The sequence below is a fragment of the Neopsephotus bourkii genome, unplaced genomic scaffold (genome assembly GCF_033783945.1).
Source record: "Neopsephotus bourkii isolate Nb327-2 ecotype Australia unplaced genomic scaffold, CSIRO-AGI_Nbou_v1 NB_659, whole genome shotgun sequence".
In the NCBI taxonomy this organism is placed as follows: Eukaryota; Metazoa; Chordata; class Aves; order Psittaciformes; family Psittacidae; genus Neopsephotus; species Neopsephotus bourkii.
In genome coordinates, this window is record NW_026901158.1 from 1,533,644 (window position 1) to 1,551,967 (window position 18,324).

The 18,324-nt window shown below is 50.1% G+C and overlaps 1 protein-coding gene across 2 annotated transcripts in view; it reads left to right on the forward strand.

Annotated features, from left to right (window-relative positions):
* The first annotated feature begins 2,027 nt into the window (after nucleotides 1-2,027).
* Nucleotides 2,028-18,324, forward strand: part of NACC2 (NACC family member 2) — a 51,496-nt gene continuing 35,199 nt past the window's right edge. For both annotated transcript variants that reach the window (XM_061352462.1, XM_061352461.1), the window contains exon 1: nucleotides 2,028-2,194. The gene's annotated coding sequence lies outside the window, so the exon portion shown is untranslated. The remainder of the gene's footprint in view (nucleotides 2,195-18,324) is intronic.

An 18,324-nucleotide genomic window follows, 5' to 3' on the forward strand; every position in this document is an offset into this window, starting at 1 on the left:
GTATTTTAACCACCTTCAGCATCCTTAGAGCCCGGGGTTTGGAAAAGGAACAAAATCCCTAAAGCTCTGCCATGGACAGCTGAAGTTTAACTGAAGAGCTGCAGCCAGGAAGGGTTAAATGGATGTGAGCTGCTGCAGGGTTGTTTCTTCTGCTTCACTAAGATGAACAAAACAGAAGTTAGCTTTTCTCCTGCAAGAATGTAAATGTTGGGTGTTTCATCGAGTGATTTCTCAGCCCTGCAGCCATCCTTCAATTTGAAAAGCTAGATTAAAAAAGAGAGAGAAAGAAAGAAAACATTTCCGTCAGCCCGAGCACACTTTGCAGACATTATGGGAACTGTCGCCTGTTCTGTTTCCTCTAGTCACTGAACCAATCTTTTGCATTAAAATCAGCATAGTAGTAAATAAACATGTTTTTTCGAGCCCTGGAGCCATTCTGAGACATGAAATGGTACTTTAGAAATGTTTCTCTCTCCATCACAGAAGGTTTTTAAGATGCCCATGGCTGAAGGGAAGGAAGATGCTCTCCTGGCTGCAGCATTAACAGCCTTCTCTCGCAGAGCTGGGGGAGGCCCTGGGTAAGTCACAGCACTTGGATTTTCCATCCTACTTAAGCACCTGGGGAAGAACAGGAGCTCTCCACCTATGCAGGATGTCACAGCTCCCCATGGACATGGCCTGGGGATTCCAGAATCCACACCGCTGACTCCCATCCCTGCACCGAGTGGGAAAACACAGCCAGTAAATCGTGTCCCGTGTCCTCCGGAACACAGGGATGCTCTGATGTCATCTGTGGTCCCTCAAGGAGGAACATGGGGATGGGGCTGGCTGTTCCCACTGGGATATGTATACTCCAGGAGGTATTTCGTGTATTTAGACTGGAATGAGACTCAGAGGCTCTGCTATGTCCAGAAAGTGGCCAAATGGGCCACCATTGCCCAGTTCCCTCCTCTGTGAAACAGCCAATGAGTGTCATGCAGTGTTTGTAGCATCATGTGGGGATGCTTCATGGAAACGGGTGGGGAAGAGCAGGGAATGTCCCATTGTAAGGGCAGCAGGATTGCCCTACCTCAGAATGCACTTTGGGATGGATTTCTCATGCAGCATTTCTAAAACAGCCCCAATTTTCTCTTGTGCAGCAAATGAAGAATGTTGAGAGAGAAACTTCCAGATGCAGAGAAGTTCTGCCACGGTCTCAAGGCAGAAAGAGGGTTGCTGTGATTCCTTTGAAATGTGTTTGGGAGATGTGGGGTGAACGCTGCGCACTCGAATCACACAGATCTGCTGCTGGTTTGAATATCAGAGAAGCAACAAAGCAAAATGAGTTTTTGTTTTAGGCTACAGGAATGGGGATTTGCCCAAGAAGATAAAAGAAAGTGAGATAAATAACATGGAATGAATAAAGTAAACCAAAGCAAAAGATAACATGGAATGAAGTAAAATAGACAAGATAAAATAAAAAGAAATAAAGTAAAATAAAATAATGAAGGAAAGTACAATAAAAAATAAAATAAAGTAAAATAAAAAATAAAGATAAATTTAAAAAATAAAATAATTAAATAGAATAGAATAAACCAAGGTAAATTAAAAAAAGGAGAAAATAATAATAAACCATAATAAATTAAAAGAATAATAAACCAAACTAAATTAAAAAATAATAAACCAAGCCAAAATAAAAATATTAAAATATTAAAATAAGAGAAAATAAAATAAAATAAGATAAAATAAAATAGAGAAAATAAAATAAAATAAGATAAAATAAAAAAGGTAAAATAAATAAATTAAAATAAGATAAGATAGGACCAAATGAACGGGACGAACCAGCCCCAGACGGAGCCGATCTCGCCCTGGGTCCCGCTCACCGCAGGAGCACACCCGGAGCGCGCCCGCCCCGCCCCGTGACCCGCCCGCGCCCGGCCGCGCCCTCCCCGCGGTGCCCGGTGGGGGCTGGGGGTGTCCGCGCCGGGTCCCGCCCCGCGGCCCCTCCTCCCGCGCGGGGCAGCCCGGGGGGGGCCGGTCCCGTCCCACCCCCCCCAACCGCCGCCCCCCGCCCGCAGCGGGCGGCCCGGCCCGGTCCCGTCGGGGCCGTTTCTCGGCGGCTGCCGGGCGAGGTCAGGCTCGGTCCGCGCGGAGCGGCCGGAATCACTTCCTGCTGCAGGCCCCGGGCAGCCTCCATGGGGCCGGCGCCCCGCAGGTGAGCGGCGCGGCCGGGCCCGGCGGGCGGGGAGCGGGAGGGCGGCCCCGGGAGGCAGCGCGGTGGGGACCCCCCCCCAGCCGGCAGCACCCGGGCACCGCGCTCAGCCCCCGCTGCCCTTCATTGTCACGGCGCGGTTACCGGAGGGAGGGCTGGGCTCAGCCCCAGGGGTGCGGGAGCGGGTTGGGGGGGGCTGGGAGGAGGGAAGGGGGGACCCAATGGGGCCGGGACCCCCCCCCGGCCGTGTGCAGCGGGGTTCGGGGAGGGGGTGGGTTAGTTCCTGCTGTTTCCAAGTGTTGCACCAGTGTGGGAAACCGGGAAATGGGGTGGTTATTATTAGCGATACCTTCCCGAGGAGGCTGCGCTGCCCGAGGCATGGCTTGCTTTCTGCTGGCACCATGCAGGCGCAGGCTCGGACTTTCTCTCACAGGGGAGGAAAACGCAGGGAAAGGGGGGGGAGTAAAAAAAAGCCGAACGTAAACCCCAGCAGAACGCTTAAATTCGGAGTTCAGGAATGATCCCGGGGGTCATTGGGGTGCGCGGGGCTTGCTTGAGACCAGCGGCTGTGCCCCCATCCCGGCACGGAAACCACCGCAGGGCGTCCGTGTGCGTGTCGGGGACGAAGTGGGGTCCGTGGCTGGGTGTTGCTGGGTGGGCGCGTTCCCCCGCTGCCGCAGCCTGCAGCCTGCTGTGGTTCAAGTGCCTCTGCTGTGCTCAAGGACTTCTCCGAACATCTTCCCTGCTGTAGGGAAATGAAGCGCCGGCAGCTCCCTGCGTGCTGCGCTGCTCCGGGCTCCCCCGTACCCAAGCGCAGGATCAGACCCAGCCAAGTCTCCATTACCCGCTGGGTCATTAATTTGAACAGTCCCGTTCGATCCCCCCCGCTTCCTTGCAGGAGGCGTTTGTGGGCATCTTGATGTGCTTCGTGCCTGCCAAATGCTTGCCTCGCACCCGCTGTCATTGCGGGGCTGCCGTGCTGCTTTACCTTCTCCGGCTGGAATACTGAGCAGTGGGAGCAGCCGGGATGGGGAAGCAGACCGGAATGATCGCTGCCCTCCCGGTGGTGGAGGTGCAAAGCCCTTCGAGTCCCCAGTGCCCACTGGGGGTGACCTGGCCCCACTCTAAGACCCGCATCACCTTGTTCATAGCCTGCTATTAAATGAACCCCTTCAGCTAAAGGGAACAAAGCTGAGCCTTTCCCTGTTAGCTGAACTGATGTTGTTTACCCAGCCTAGGACAGTAAGTCTGCGACCTCAAGGTGGGGGTAATGGAGGCAATGATAGCTTGATGTGAACTAAGCAGCAAATATAAAATAATTAGGGATCTTGCCTTCCTCCTCCTGGGAATAAATGCCCTTCTGTAGCCATCACTGCTGCGGGTTTGGGGTTTTTCCTCCTGTACAGGCCTTAGAATTAAAACTTCATGGGATGAAAATGGTGACATTGAACCCTAAAGGGTGGGGATGGATTTCTGCAACTTAAAATTTGTCAGAGAAAACTTCCAAGGCTCACTGCATGATGCAGGCAGCTGGGAAAAGGCAATGTTTTAATGCCCTTGGTTCTAGGCTCAGACCCCCTGCCTGGAGTTTCACCCTTTAGGACCAGACCATGCTGGCCAAGAAGTGGCCCCTGGCGCAGGGGAACAGATGCTGGTTCCTCTCTGTGGGTGCTGGTGACAGGTCAGTGTCTCTGTGGGGTGGCTGTGTGCTGGTCTGGGGTACAGAGAGCATCGTTACTGTTTGTGAGCCCAGAAAAGAAAACTCCCTCTCCTTGAACTTGAAGGCGCCTGCCCATAAGGTCTTGGTAAGCCCTTCCTGGAGTAGGTTGAGGTTCCAGTCCCAAGCTGGGATGTCAGGAGGTGCGCGGCTGCTCTGCAACATTGCTGGTTGGCCCTTGGGGAAGAAGGGCCAAGAAATCTGCTGGCAGAGCCCGTCTGACTTGGTGAGCTCTGGGTTTGCTTCAGAGCAACCTCCAGGCTGGCGTGGACCTGCCCGACTGGGGACAGAGCTCACGTCGGGATGGAGACACTGGCACAGGGTGCCCAGAGAAGCTGTGGCTGCCCCATCCCTGGCAGTGCTCAAGGCCAGGTTGGACACAGGGGCTTGGAGCAAGCTGCTCCAGTGGAAGGGGTCCCTGCCCGTGGCAGGGGGTGGAGCTGGAGGAGCTTTAAGGTCCCTTCCAACCCAAAGCATTCTGTGATTCTAAGGCTGTCCAGTGTTCCTGCCAGGCCTCGTGGAGGGCCAGTGCTGGGCTAAGGAGCTCTGCAGGGATGTGATGTATCCAAGAGGCCTTGATGGACAATCCCAGTACTGAAGTTGGTTGGAAGCTCTGGGATGCGTGGTGATGCAGTGCTTGGATTAGGGATAACCGTAGCGGAACCACCTGCAGAGGGGTGATGGGATCTGCTCTTGCTTTGCTCTGTGCAATGCCTGTGTTTAAAAATACCCAGGCCTGACAAAATGGGGTTAGAAGGAAGCTTCAGTCATGGGTTTGAATATTGCCAGGTTTTCTGAGCCAGCCAGCTTTCTAAAGTGGGAGATGGGCTGGGATGTGCCAGGCCAACAGGAACCACTCCTGGAGAGCTGCAGGGATGGGGGGGGGGGCTGCACTTTAATTGCATTTCTTTATTTTACTACTTTTCCTATATTTCTTTGGGTTCCCTTGAATGCAGTGAAAGAAACAAAACAGAGGCATTCAGCTGGAGGGAATTAAAGTGAATTCAAGCTCCCTGCCTTACCTAATGGCCAGAGAGGGCATTGTGTCTTGCTGCAATTAGCCTTCAAATCGAGCCTGAGCCCACGTTGACCCTCCGAAGAGCAGCTTCCCAGCCCTTCTATGCTTTGCCTGGGGAAGGGGAAGCAGATCCAAGAGGCACCCAGCTGGGGTGGGCACACCTATGGGAGGTGTTTGGGGGGGGTTCTCCATCATTTTGTTGCCATCCAGGCTGGAGAGCAGTTGAGAAGTAGGTGAAGCGTGCTCCGGAGAGGGTGAGGCTGTGCCTGTGCTCTACCTGCCTTGATTTGCCAAGTGACAGGGATTTTGACAGGCTTTGTGTCTTTTTTAGCAAATCAAGTGTCATGCCAGGTTTGCCTGTGGATGAGATCATTTGCAAAATATGTTTCCCAGCTTGCTTCAGGCATAATTCATTGTGTCAACTGCAATTGCTCATTTGCGAGGAGCTGTGATTCATTAGCGGTTTATTTTCTTCTGAGTTCAACTTGGTTTTAAGCAAATGTTTGGAGGCAGAACAGAAATTGAGGAAAATTATTAAACCTTGCGCTCTTTGTATCCAAAACCGCTGCTGGGAAGGGAGAACTTGCTAAAATGCCATCAGGAGGGGGAGGCAGTCACTGGGATGGGCAGGATTGCGCTCGGGTTTATGGTGTGGCTGCTCCTAAATGGGGACGGAGGTAATAACAGTCGGACTGCTGGGACGGAGCCTGGAGAGGTGGAAGGAGCACATGGAGCTTCCTCCTTTTCCATGGTGGGGGGGTTCAGCCTGCTGAAGGTACCCCATCTTCCTCATCCCCGCATTCAGCTGGGGCAGAGGCTGCCCTATGGATGGACTGATGGATGATGGATGGGGGGCTGCTGGTTGCGGCCCTTGCGTGACACCAGCTCTTCCCCTGAGCTCCTTGATGGAGCAGGCCTTGGGGCTGGTGGAGGTGGGAGCAGTTGCTTGTTACGGTGACCGACACCCCCCAAAAGCTGATGGCTCAATGGGATAAAATGAAGATAAATAGCCCTTGGCACGTGTTCTGTGCTCTCTGTGTTCCCAGGGCCGTTGCAGACATCGCAGTTTGGCTTCAGTCTTTTTAGAGGTCCTCACGTCAGACTTCTTAAAAAAAAACCCCAAATCTGCATGTCAAGTACATTTTTGTGTTGCATTTCCTATGAAGACAAATATTTCAGTGCATTTTTTTCCCCTGGGTGGGTGGATGGGGGGGCAGAAATCATTGCTACTGCTTCAGCAGCCACAAACTACCCTCCGATAACAAACCAGTCTGTGTGGGCTGAATAAATTGATGTATTTTTCACAAAAAAGATTGATTTTTTATCTTCTTTTTTTTTTTTTTAACTTCTAAGTGATTAAGTACATTTGAACAGAAGTCACTTGACAGGTTTTTCTTTCCCCGTGCAGCAGTTCCCTGTAAAGTACTCTTAAAATGGGTTTGTTGGTTGGGTTTGGGTTTTTTCCGAGTATCTGCGTGTTCTCTCTCTGGTTTTCTCCCAGTATAAGGTTTGTCAGATTAAAAGCCAACAAGACCTGGGAAGGGGGAGAGCTGATGGTAACGTGGGGAGCCTGCTGACCCGCGGCTCGCCGGCGCCGTGCCCAGGCACTGCTGCTTTGCTGCAGAGGCCAGTGCCAGGAGCGAAGGGCAGCAGAGCGTGAGGGGAGGGAGGTGACTCCATCACAGTGACCATATATAGTCACTGGGATGGGATTAAACCCTTCACGTCCCGGAGTCATCCCTGTGGCAATAAAGCCGATATTGGGATCTGTTAATCATTTGCAAAACCAGGAGGAGAAGAATCCTCTTCTCTTCGCAGCATCTCATGTGTAGCCATCAGGGCTCTTCTGGATCAGTCGATCTGGGGACAGGAGCCAGATGTTTTTCATCCAGGAGGCTGGATTTTGGTGAAGAACAGAGTGTGTGAAGAGTTGCAAGTTAAATAGGACCGAGCCTGTGCTTCCTCAGGCTCTTGGGCTCGGTGGCAGAGCAGTTGTGTGGAAAGGGTCCTGTGTTCGGGTGCCAGCGCTGGCTCGGCTCCACGCGCGCGTTCTGATCGTGATATCCACTGGGGAAGCATATGCCAGCCTCGGTTATATATATATATTGTGTGGGGGTACATGTTTTACATGCCAGTTCTCTCTGTCATAGGACAAACATTTACGCTCTGATTATATGAAGCATTAGGCAAACAAGGGTTAGGCTTGGAAATAGCCTAATTCCTTGCAGAGATGCTGTGGAAGGTGTGGTTAAGTGATGACATGGCAAAGGAGTGATAATGTTTCGGTACTCGGTGCTTTCCAGGGTGCTAAGCTCTGAGTGGATTGTGCTAGATAGAGGTGTGACATGCAGGTGTATAAATAAAGGGTTGGCAGTTCAAGGTGTGCAATGCAGAAGGCAATGGCCAGGTGCCCAAAAGACAAGGGGAGTGAGGTTTTGTACGTCTGAAGGTGGTAAAAATGGCTCGATTGCCCAGGGGAGGTGGATGGGCCTGGCCAGCACTGGGTGGGAGATCTCCTGCAGGACAGGATGTGCGTGCCTGCACCATGGACCTCCTGGGGAGAGGCTCTTTGCTTGGGTACCAAGCTCATGGCTGAGATCCTGCTGGAATGAAACTGTCATAGAGGGGGGTGACCCCCGTTCATGGGTGCCCCTTCACTGGAAACCTGCCTGGATGCTGCACTGGCTGCAGCCACCTTCGCAGGACTAAAGCTGAGTAGCATAATATGGTTTTGGTTTTGTTCTCTTGTGGTTGGAATCGCTCTCTCGTTGCATGATTTTATGATTTGCTGATGGTTGTATGGAGGGTTTGTACCCCTCTGACTAGATCTCCCTTCTCACAAGTTCTGATGGGTTATGAAGTCCAACACTGAAGGTTTTGCATGGTTTCTAGAGCTGCAGCCCAGCCTCACAGGCAGGTGAAAGCATCTGTAGCACTCAGCCATTCATTTCTACCAAGAGAAGTTGCTTCAAACTTCATGTGTCTGCTCTGCAGTTATCTTCTCCTTTCTGCCTCCCTCCATTTATACATGCTACCACCATCAATACATGCCCGTGCTTAATGAAACATCACTGCTTAGGTTTAATTGTCTCCTAATTGAGTAAACCAAAGCTTTGCACAGTGGTTGCAACTGCATCTTCATGTGAGCCCTGCTGTGGCCACGAGCCTGCAGAGTGGGGACAGCAGCATCAGGGCCCTTCAGGAGAAGGTCATGGACCACAGCAGCAGGCTCCTGTGCGGCTGCTGCTCCGGAATATCCCCCTGATTAAATTAGATTATTTGCCAGGTTTAAAGCATGCTTTTCTTTGGATAAATCCCTGCGTGCGTTGGGAACGCTGCCGGGGTTATTGCCTCAGCACGGCCCCACTGGAAGACACGGATCTGGGGTCGTGGGGAAGGCAAAGACAGGGCATGCAAGCGCAGTGCTGAATTTTTGACTCTTGTCTGAGTACAATTCCTGGTCTTAATGCATCATTAACGCTGTTTTCTGCATTTCATTCCGTTCCCATTCCAGCGCTCGGTTCCGTCGGGTAATTTTGGCATGTGGATATTTTTGTTGTCAGCAGTTTTTTCTCTATTTTTTTTTTTTTTTGACGCATATAAAGCCATTAGTGTGAAAGCAGATTAAAAAGATACATTACAATTAAAATGTTAATGAAATCGGCATCATACAACTTTTGAAACCATTTAGGCATTAATCTTTCTTGGTCTTATGGCCATTAACTCGGGCGATTCTTATTCTACACTGACCCCTGCTGAGAGAGTCGTGCTATAATTGGATTTTAAAAACTGGGGGGAAGCAAAGCAGGGAGGAAAGCCTTTTAGAAACATGGAAGTTGTGGAGGTGGCGTTCGCCTGCTGTGTGGGTGTCCATGGAAATGGAGCCGACGGAAAACAGCCTCCTCTCTCCATCACTGCCCGAATGCCTCCCCACCGGCGCCGGTCTTGCCCCTGCACCGCTGCTCCGCAGCCTGGGAATGCCGGGGTGCTGTGGGCAGATCCTCCTGGGCAGTTTGGTGTCACCGTGACCTTGGGCAGGACACGAGCACCGCGATCCGCTTCGGTTTATCGGAGTGTAACGTGAGCAGGGCCGGAGCGGGCTGGGGAAGGCATTTTAAGGCGCTTGGAGGAAAGGAATGGGACAACAGCAAATAATCCTTCACCCTCAGCTTTCCCCTGGTCCTCCCAAGTAGTATTTCTGCAGATAAACCGTTTGGGTTGGGGTTTGTCATTCTTTTTAAATCGGGTTTTTTGCAGCTTACACAATATTTGGATGGGGGCCAGCCCTCCCCCTTCCTGCCCCTGGGTGAAAGAGGAGGATTGACTAATTCACAGGCTGGGCAGTGAATCCAACAACGGCACTTCTTGACTCATCAGACAGCTCCCAGGATCCGTGCCATGGCTCCGCTGGGGCATGGCTCCGTTGGCTGCTCCAGCCCCACCAAGCCTCCAGCCCATCCGTGCTGGGGTGCTTGGTCTCTGGACACCTCCAGAGCTTTACCCTGTGCTGTCCAAGAGCTTCACATCTGTGGGATGCTGGAGAAACTGGGAAGGGCAGGTCCTTTAGAGAAGGGCCCAGCACTGGGATGGGGCACTGGCTTGTTAACAGGGTGGGTGTGCTGCTAACAAGGCAGTGATGCACCTCCTGAGGGGATGAGCTGTTAGTTGAGGGATGAGCACATCCCGATGAGGGAGGAGTGGGGAACCAGCCCCGCTTGCGTTTGTGCTGCAAGTGGGGAATTTGTAATGAAGAAAGGCTAAATGGGAACTTGGATGCTGCAGAGCTGTCGTCTTCCAGCTGCTCCGCTCTCCTCCGAGCTGCTGTGCCATTGCATGATGGAGGGACTGGAATCTGGTGTGTTGGCCGGGAGGCCCGTTGGAGCTGAAGCATCTGCAGGGCTTGGGGGTAGCGATGGCAGTGATTGAGGCTGGGTTCATGGCTGTGAAGCACAGAGCATGCCTCTGGCACCTCTTCACAGGGATTTGGAGGCTGGATGGCTGCAGTGATGGAGGCTCTTCCTCGGAGCTTGGAGTCACTGTTCACACACAGCAGAGGCTGGGGTTTAATGGGTTTATTCCCTTTTTATGTGGGGAAAAAAAGTAGTTTATAGCAGTGTTGTTTTTGTGTCAAGTGTTCAGGCACTGTGTGAATTTATAACCTGAGAGAATTTGGGATGAGGATCCAAAATCGTCTTACTTGAAAGGAATTGCATGAGATTTCACTGGAGCATGACACATCCATGCCCCAGCTCTCCTGCCTGGGCAACTGGGGGTGTATTGCTGGCACAGGGCTATCCCAGGCTCCTGTTTTGTGTCCATGGGTGAAACCAATGCATTTATGCCAGTCATGTTAAACTACCTTAGGGAATGGGAAGGAAAACCACCTCCCCAGAGCAAGAGACCTGCAGAATATCCTGCCATATTCAACTTCTATCTCTGCCCTCCCATACTATAGTCCTATGGGGATCCTGCATGTGGAGGGCATTCCCGAGGGCAGGAGAGCTGGGAGGCTCCCAAGGGTTATCTGCAGGTCTGGTCTGGAAGCCCTCAGAGATGCAGGCAGGTGATGAACACCACCCGGGGGTGGGATGGGAGCTGTGGCATCACTGTTGCTTGCTCCTTTTCCTGTGTGGGCATTCCCATGCTCTTCCATGTCTTAGCACAGTGGCAGATGTGCAGGCAGGGAACAAAGAAATTCCCCTTTGAAATTCCTGGCAATTGTAGGCCAAGGAAGAGGGAGCAAAACAACAACCCCAGACAGTCCCAGTGTGTTTCAGCACACAGGTGGGGTTTCTAGCAGGGGGAATCTCTGTGTTGCAGCCCAGCAGGATGCTCAGTTCAGCAGAATCAATATCTGAGCAGTCCAATAAAATCTGTGGGAATTTCATTTCAGGCCATTTGGAGCAATCTGATAGCTGCTCTCGCAGAGTGGGTGGCTTGGGGTTTGTTGGGTACTTTTTGATGGTGTTTTCATTGTGCGACTGTGAAAATGCAGACTGAGCCCAAGGTACCTGTAGTGCTTTGGTGCTGCAGTGTCAGGGTCCTGCCCAAGGGCAGTGAGGGCTGGAGAACCCACGTTGCCAGCTGGGATAACTTGGCTCTGGGTGGTTTTCAGACCCACTGATGGTGGCAACACTTCTGCTTCCAGACTGCAGTGTGGCACAAAGCAGCTTTTATATCCTTGCATGGCAGTGCTAAGATTTCAAGTCCCATTGCCTTGCAGGTTCATGCATTGGTTTGGGGCAGAGCCCATAGTGTGCCATCACCAGCCTGGGGAGGAGCATGGGATCCAAGCGAACCTGAACACTTTCTAGCTGATCTGTGGTCTGAGCACTGACCCCAGTGGTTCTTCTCCTGCCTGTTGCTGGATGTGGTTGGGCAGACCCTGGAAGTCACTGAATCTTGTATGGTTTTGGGATGACCACAGGTCTCCATGACGATCTCTATACCCCATGCAGCAGCCAAGCAGACAGGGCAGCCTTGCCGAGCTCGCTCTGACACCCAAGAGGCTGTTTTCTCCGTGCCTTGACTGCACAGATCTGGTATTTGAATTCTAGACTTCGTTTTGTAGGTGGGAAAAAAACCACCCACCCTCCAGGCTGAATGATGCCCTGTTGTATATGATGGAGACGTGGGCAGCACGAGCTGGACTATATGTGGTCCTGCAGATGCTATGGGTAGAGGCTGGGGACGCTGGCTTTCTGGGGCACGGCAATGCTCTCGGGAGCACAGCCTACGCCATGGATCCTGCCTCATGCTTTCCTCCAAATCTGAGACTTACATCATTCGTACCATGAGAAATAGATCGGTCTGGAAGTGGCGTCTGCCTTCGCTTCATTGCAGCGCACGACTCCTGTATTTTATAGCCTTGTTCAAGGGCCTCCCCAAGAACCTCTCCGAATCCCTTCTGCAGTTTTATTTTAGTTCAGGGAGGCTTAGCTCAGGTTTAAACCACTCAGTTGTGGTTGTTAAGTCTTAGTGACATATTAAGCATTTAATATCTAAGTGCATTAGCTTCCCACCCACATCCCCTGTTTGAGATGGGTTGAGGGAAATAGTCGGTGCCCGCATCTAATAGGATGCTGCTCGGCGTGCTTGTATAAATGGCTTCCTCCTGGACCTCTTCTTCTTAGGTTTAGTTCCTGACCTAATTAGGCCTGAGCAGTGGTGGGAGCAGGGATCTTGTGACTGCATCAGACAACACCTAAGCCCTCGGAGGGATGTCAGGAACGTTGCTAGTGCTGGAGGGGATGCTTTCATTGCTATGGGGATGTGGCAGTGGTGGCCTGGCCCTAATTCCCTGTTCCCTGCACGTGGCTCTGCAGCCACCCAGATAAAAGAAGTACCCAGATAGAGCAGTGTCCCCAGTACCTGGTGGTAACTGGGGTACGCCCTGGTCCAGCCACTGCTGCTTGGCTTGGTGTGAGTACAGATGGGAGAATCCACCTTAACTGCGGTGGCACGTCTTGACTGTATTGCATCTTAATTTCTAGGCCCTTGCTTAACTTGTGCAGTACATCAGAAGCTCTTGTGAAATGTAATGTGCCGGAGCATCGGCGCAGGAAAAAGCTCTGCCTTCTGTGAAGCCAGACTGTTGCAGCGTAATTTGTTTTGTAAGGTTTTGAAAGGCAGTGTTGCAATCTGTAACAGTAGAATAGTGGGAAGATGGTCAGGTGGTTCTTGGGACTTCAACAGACAGATTTCATGTCTGTGTGTTTTTGCAACACCTTTCTATAAAGGGAAACATAATTTAAAATATGATTACTTAGTGTTGTAACAGTCTTCTCAAACGTTTTTGCATTATGCAGAGATCATTATCAGAGGCTGATATTAACTTGCAAAGAATATTATGCAAATCATTCTCCTGTTCTTCTAAAAAGAAATTTCCTTCATAATGCAAAGCGTGACAAAAAAAATTGTGCAGAGGCTTTTGGCAAAATTACATTCAGAAGATGTAACAGTTTTTCTGCTTACTCGCACAATCCATTTGTGCCTTTCTACTGGATTTTCTCAACTCAAGCTGATAAAGGCTGAATTTTAAAACGAGGGCTGGGGAAGGAGGGGGGAGAGTCGTACCTCGTGGGTTCAGGAACAGGCAGGGAGGCTTTTCACATCATTGTTTCAGATCCGTGCTGACAGTCAGTACAGGTTCGGTTCATTCTCAGCTGTTTGTTGGTCTCTGAAGTCACTTGGTGCTGGGTCTCCTCTTTCCAGCTTGTAGATACCAACTGGAAAGCATCTCACTGTGTTGCACTCCCGACATGTCCAACAGTTACAGCACTGTTAAGGCTCAGTATCCCTGGTACCAGTAAAACCATCCCAAATGAGGGGCACTGACTGGGTGATGGGAGGCTGGACCACAGATGCCCGTGGTGGGATGGATGGTCCTGCCCTGGGGTGGTCCAACCTCAGCATCTTCTTTGTGTTTCTCTGAGCAGCGTTCCTGGAGGAGATCCTGGTCCTGTGGAGTCACTGTGGATTTTACCACTGACTTCATCCCTTCTCCATGTTTTTTTTTGTGTTACAAGCTGGTGGAATCGGTTCATAGCTGCCCATTTCTCATACAGAAACCAGACCCAACTGAAATCGAGAGAATCATTCTATAGGTATCGGCTGTTCTGCGCTCATTATAGATTGATTGACAAAAATAGACCCTAATAAATATAGTAACTGGCTTAAATGAGTAAAATATTTACTGCTGTGGGTGGCAGTCAGGGTTGGGAAGGCTCAGTCACTGCAGACCCCATTTTCCAGGCACTTCAAATCACTTAGAAAAAGTGTAGCATTTGTCCTGGTCTTATTTTTTCTTGGGCATTTCTCAATACAAATGTGATTAAGAAAAGTCAGGATTCTTCCAAGGTACAGATTGAATTATAGCACCATAAAATGGCAGAGAGAGTTTTCACTAACAGGGGAGATTTCTAGAGTTTTGTGTGTGTGTCTGGTTAGATAACTCAATAGTTTAAAATCAACCCAAATTAGATCAATACGCTGGAAGTTGTAGTTAGCATTCATCAAGCAACTTAGGCTGGATGTTCAGGCATTGACAGGCTCCACCTCTAGCTGCAGGGTTTCCCTGTTATGAACGGGTGAATACTAATCCTTGTTTATTTTCTGCTGCAGGGGAATGGATTCATCACTGGGTTTCGATCTTGAAGCCCTTGGTGGGAGCGGGGTTGGCTGTATCTGTGCGATGGTGCTCAGCTGGATACCACCACTTACACTCCTACCAACACAAAATACCCTTGTTCTGGGGGCATGGGGCTGAACTTGAATACCCCAAAAGTGGCCCCAGGTGCAGGGCTGGGGTGTGGTTGTGATGTGATAATTACAGAGATTACAGGAGCTGGCTCTGACCTGTGCTTCCCATGGCCTGCCTTGGGCACCGTGTCCTGCTCAGCCCTGTAAGGAGCTGCTGGTTGAGCATCGAGGTCCTGCCTTCACGTGAGTCACGTATTTCCCTTTGGGACATTGTCCAGTGACAAGGCCAAACACCCAACAGAGCTTGTCCAGGTTAAAGGAAGCCCTCAGAGTCTTCTTAAATGCAGTGACATTTCCTAGACTCTTCAATTCTCCTTTCTGTAGGTAAAAGACTCTTTGGTTCTCCGTTCTGTAGGTAAAAGACTCTTTGGTTCTCCGTTCTGTAGGTAAAACACTCTGGTTCTCCATTCTGTAGGTGAGCCCAGCCTCAGTGCAGGGCTGTGCCATAAAGGAATAGAGTTTATTTGGGTTTTATAGTATGTCCTAGAAGAACATTTGCAGAGCTAATCATCAGCTCCTTCATTCCCCCTCCCTTTCCCCATTAACCTCATATTAGCCTGTGCGTATCAACAGCGGCTTTTATCCTCTACTGCTCTTTGCCAGGTTTTATGTTCCTACTTGCCTCTCTACAACCGCATTCTTCCCGTCACGCATGAATAAAAGCAAAGCAGTGGCCAGTGTGATCTCCTGCTGGAGGGAAACTCTTCCCAACAAACAGAGTGGAAATTGCAACTGGTTATGTAAATGATGGGCAGAGATAAAAAGAACGCTGAAACACAGCATCAGTTGAGTATGTGTCTTGGAAAGGAGTTACAGCAGTGGGGAGCACGGGTTATTCCAGTGTGAGGTATGGGCTCATCCTCCCGCAGGCGCGATGCTAGCTGCCGGGTGTGGGAGCAGATATTCCAACCTTGAGGAATCTTGTAGGACATAAAAGTTTTAATGAAGACTGTGGCTTGGTTGAGGTTATTTTGCTTCCCCAATGAGCGTCTTCATTTCTTCTGCAATAATTAAATGAAACCCTGGGTATTTTTTTTAATTCTTTTTGTTTTTGCATATTTATTCTTGAAGTTGAGGCATTAGAAAATAATTGAGTAAAACAAAATCCACAAGGCTTCAAATTACCTCGCGCTGAATGTTTTATTTAAAGGCTCTGCTAACTGGCATCCTTTCTAATGAAGCGGGTCACGCGCTGGGAAGAGCGCTGGGCTTCTGTTTGCCATTTAAATTGGAGGCTGCTTCCTTCAAACCTTGGGCTGTGCTGCTGTGAACGGCCGCGCGGTTGTGACTTCCCGGCTCGGGGAATCTCGCTCTGATTGTTCTCAATCACACTGGTGCAAGTGAATATATCCGTGTTTGGAGGATCGAAGCGGTGTTGTCATGGCAATCTCCGTAAGGTCAAGAGAAACTCATGGATACTGTTTGCTGCCTCTCCCAGGAGACCTCTCCTAGTTTGCAAAACTATGGGTTTGGGGGGTTTGGTAAGAAGTCGAAAGTGGGTTGGCTAAAAGGATTCTGTGTTTCCTACACGGTAGCTGGAGGTGCCCCAGTGAAGGTGAAGGTGATTATGGGCTCATGTCTCACATGCTGACTAGTCATCATCCTCTGGGAGCTGTGTCTCACCAGCTCCCGAGCTGGTATGTGGACCAGGAACATTGGGATCCTTATAAAGGCTGCTCCAGAAGGGATCTGTATAAACCAGAGGGAGAGTGGAAGGGACCCGTTTGGTGGGCTCAGTTTGCTGGGTGAGCTCTGGCATGGGGTTGGTCAGGATGGGGTTTGGTTTTATGCTATTTAAGAAACCAAGAACCAAACAATCCCCCCCCACCAAAAACCAACCCAAAAGTCCCCAAACCAACTCAGCTTTCTGAATAACAGGAGGCCATGCAATAGGCAGCTCAAAGCCCATAGCAATGGGCAGCTCAAAGCCGTCCCTGTCCCCCAGCATGGCTGGGGCTGTCACCCCGAGCCTGCCCCTTCCCTCCATGCCCGCAGCAGGCAGGGAGCAGGGATGGTGCTGAGTGCTGCGGTCACTGCAAAGGAATGTGGGCAATGAAGCACATGCATTGCTGGGCTGTAACACTGGGATCCTGCTCTGCTGTTCCCGTGCACCGGGTGGGAGGGATTCCTGTACAAACTATGTGAACAGTAAACATGGGAGAAGTGGCAAAGGCAGCAAGGGGGTGTTTGCTCAGCGCTGCCGGGGCAGAGCTCGCCGCTCCTGATGGTGGTAGAGTCGCAGGATGGTTTTGGTTGGGGACTGCAGGTAAGGAATTGGTAACAGAGTGCCGCTACGTGGGTGCACAGCAAGAGGCAAAGAGATGCCAGTGTGGGTCCGGGTGCTTTTGTGAACTTCTGTTTGTGAAAGGTGCTAAAGCTGAAATTAGAATGGAAGCTAAATTGAAATCAAGTGTAAAACTGACCCAAAAAGTTAGTTTGTTCTCTCATAGAGCCGCAGACTGGTTTGGGTTGCAAGGGATCCTAAAGCTCATCCAGTTCCAACCCCCTGATGCTGTTACCTGTGTTCAGCTGGGGTTTTATGTTGTTTAATAACCTTTATGCACCTTTGCCATGTTTGGATTGTGGCAGCCACACCAATGACTTTAAAACATGTTGTATAGCAGGACTAATGAATTCCCTAAAATCGGCATGTAGCAAGTCCTGGGTGAGGTGATCTGTGTAGCTGTGGGTTTATGGTCTGGCATTCCCAAATTCTTTTTGTTTCTTAAGAAAACCCCGAGACCACAAACAAGCCAAACCCCAAAATGAGTCTTATTCAGTAAGTCTTATTCATAGAGAGCCATGATAGCGTTTTGATTTACAGCTAAATGCATGTTAAATCTGCAGTCTCTTTGCTAGCCCAAAGAAGTTATCCATACGCCCCCCCCCCTCACCAATCTTCATGGGTGTTAGGCAGGTTTAGCACATACACAGGCAAATGATTTATGTGGAAGTTGCTTGGTTTGAATGATCCAATGTTATTTAATGACTGATACCAATATTCTACAAAAAGGTATGAGATCCATGTTTAAAATGAAAGGAAAATCTTCAGTTCTGTTGCCTGTGGAAGACGTGACCGTGCCTGTCGGATGCACATATGGCTGTTGCACTGCATGTGTTACCTACACTCAGCTGCTCCTGGGTGTCCTGCCTTTCGGGCTGTTGATCCCCGCTGAGCTTGTCCTCTCACACCCAACAAGCACTCGCACATCAGAGCAAGAGGACAGGTTCTCACGGGTCTTGGCACGCTCACCCCTGCCGAGCCAGGCCTGCCTTGCAGAGCCCCTGCCTGTGCAGGCAGCAGCCGTGCTGTGGGTGCCCTGGCACTGGGGTCCCACACATGGCAGGGGACACCCAGTGTGTTACCTCTGCCCTGTGACTTGTCTGCCCACCATGGGGTTCGCTTTGACCTGATTTTCTCTAGGACTGTACAAAGAATAAGATTAAAGGTTTTTAAAGGTCAGTTTAAAGGTTTTTAAATGAAATTTTAGCTACTGCTGTATGTCAAGGAAGTGTTTCTTAGATTCGAGTGTAGATACGAGTTAGGCTTAAAAGAACCCTGCAAAACACTTGGAATTTATCATTAAAAGCCTATTTACATCTAAACAACCATTTTAAATGCTCTTTCTCTGTGCTTTCTGCAGAGATACAAAGCAGAGGCTGGGCTCAAAACAAAGCTGGTTTTCTCAGCTGACCTCCTGGCACATGGATGTTCTCATTTACTGCTGCCTCGGCATCAGCACACATGCACACAGGGCTTAAGCCTTCATCTGGCACCTGTACTATAGCTGTTAAGAACCTCCAGTTATCCCTCACACTGGCTTTTGTCGATTGCTTGATGTCTAACGTGTTCCCTTCAGCTTTGGTGTCAATAGCATGTGAGTAAGCTGAATACCTGCATTTCTGAGCAATGGCTCATGGTGATTTCCTCATTTTCCTCGGTGAGCTCAGGCTGCTTGGGGTCTCCTTCCTGTGCCAGAAAGACTATTTGCTCATACAAAGTTCTTCATTGTAACAGGGAAAAAATCAATTTGATTACTTTCATGTCAGCATGCATGTCTAATGGCTTAGAAGTTATTGCAGCCATAAAATATACAGTATCATTTCTCTCTCACTCTGAAATTTGACAGGATTAAT